We start from the raw sequence: 1,709 nt of genomic DNA, 5'->3' as shown, positions 1-1,709 counted from the left end.
CAACAGAACACTGAGAGACAAATGCATATAAAGGCAAATTATAATTTAACTGGTCAGGTAATGCATAAACAGGATACAAATTCATAAATGTTGTCAAGTCACTTAGTCCTGTGCATGCATATTAAAATAAAATGATGACAATTATTGTACACAATAAAAAAAAAACATTATCCTGACTTAATTGGCTGTCAAATACTTTAGGCACTATATTAAATACATTATCAATGCATTCAGATCACACTCCATTATTAAGAACTTTTGTCATTAACAACGGTCATTGGCTATGAATGCATTACATCAATTACATTGAGATATTCTAAAATCTTGCCCCATGTTTTGTCAAATACCTCAGATTTGTCATTATTGATGTACCTCAACCTCTCAAATACATGCATACTTACAAGATCTCTACCCCACATTTCGAATTTGGGCTCAAAATCAGTTTTCCACATTCTTAAAATCACCCTCTTGGCAATTATCATACGGAATAATATGGCTTGTCTTTCATGTATATTAAACATCTCTAAATGACTAAATAGTTAAAAGTGGACATGGTTTGAGATTCTTTTTGAATGCTTTAGAAAAACAATCAAATATGTTTTCCCAATATTCCTGTAATTTAGGGCACAACCATAGTATGTGAGTTAAGGATCCCTCTGCTACTTTACACCTGTTACAGAATGGAGAAACCCCTTAGATAAGTATAATCTATGCAAGGTTTTAAACTGAATTAAATGATGCCTTACATTAATTGAACAAGTATGTATGTTCTCAAGGCCTTCTTCCCAACTGTCTGAATCGATCTCTAAACCTAATTCTATCTCCCAGGCCTGCTTAATTTTGGCTTCATCTACTACTTCATGTTTTAACAGAATACTATAGAAATATGACACAGCTCCCCGATGCAAAGGATTAAACTTATTAATTTCTTCAATTACATTGTGTTCTGTCATCACATTAAAATTTGACATCTGTTTTTTCACAAAATCTCTAACTTGTAAGTATCTAAAAAAATTAGAAATATCGATGTTAAAGTTTTATTTTTTTATTGCTTAAATGAGGCAAATGTCCCATCTATATACAGATCTTTTATTCTTTGAATGCCATTCTTCTCCCATTGTGTAAAACCTGAATCAAGCAAACCGAGAGAAGGCATGATTCTGACATAGGACTATCTAGGTACACGTCGGGAACCTTCAAATAGGATTAAATCTGTTTCCATATTTTCAGCATATTATTTATAATAAAGTGATTATCATATAAGGCTGGGTCAATTCTAATAGGACTATTAATAAGAGCAGCAAGAGATGTCCTATAGCAAAATGCTTGCTCCATTATAAGTAGAGATGCACCGATTGCAATTTTCTTGGCCGATTCCGATTTTCGATTTTTTGTTAGTGATCTGCCGATAATGATTTTTGCCGATTCCGATTTTCTTTCTAAGAACTATAATTGACAGCATATACAAACAAAAATATTTTTGCAAAGTTTTATTTTCATAAAAAAAGTAAAAAGTCAGTAATAAAATAAGAACAAATAAAAAAATGGCAAACAACAGCACAAATAAATGCAATAGAATAAAGAGAGCTATGAAACTAAGTTTTTCAGGTTAAGTAAGTTTTTATTCAGGTAAGATATACTACAGAAGTTAAGGTAATCAAATGTAAACTAACACATCCAGTGTTATTTTAGATTTGATTACTTTAATT

This window comes from Sinocyclocheilus anshuiensis, unplaced genomic scaffold, assembly GCF_001515605.1.
Source record: "Sinocyclocheilus anshuiensis isolate Anshui unplaced genomic scaffold, SAMN03320099.WGS_v1.1 scaffold715, whole genome shotgun sequence".
In the NCBI taxonomy this organism is placed as follows: domain Eukaryota; kingdom Metazoa; phylum Chordata; class Actinopteri; order Cypriniformes; family Cyprinidae; genus Sinocyclocheilus; species Sinocyclocheilus anshuiensis.
The sequence above is the reverse complement of the archived record's forward strand: the minus strand, read 5'-3'. Positions refer to the sequence as shown.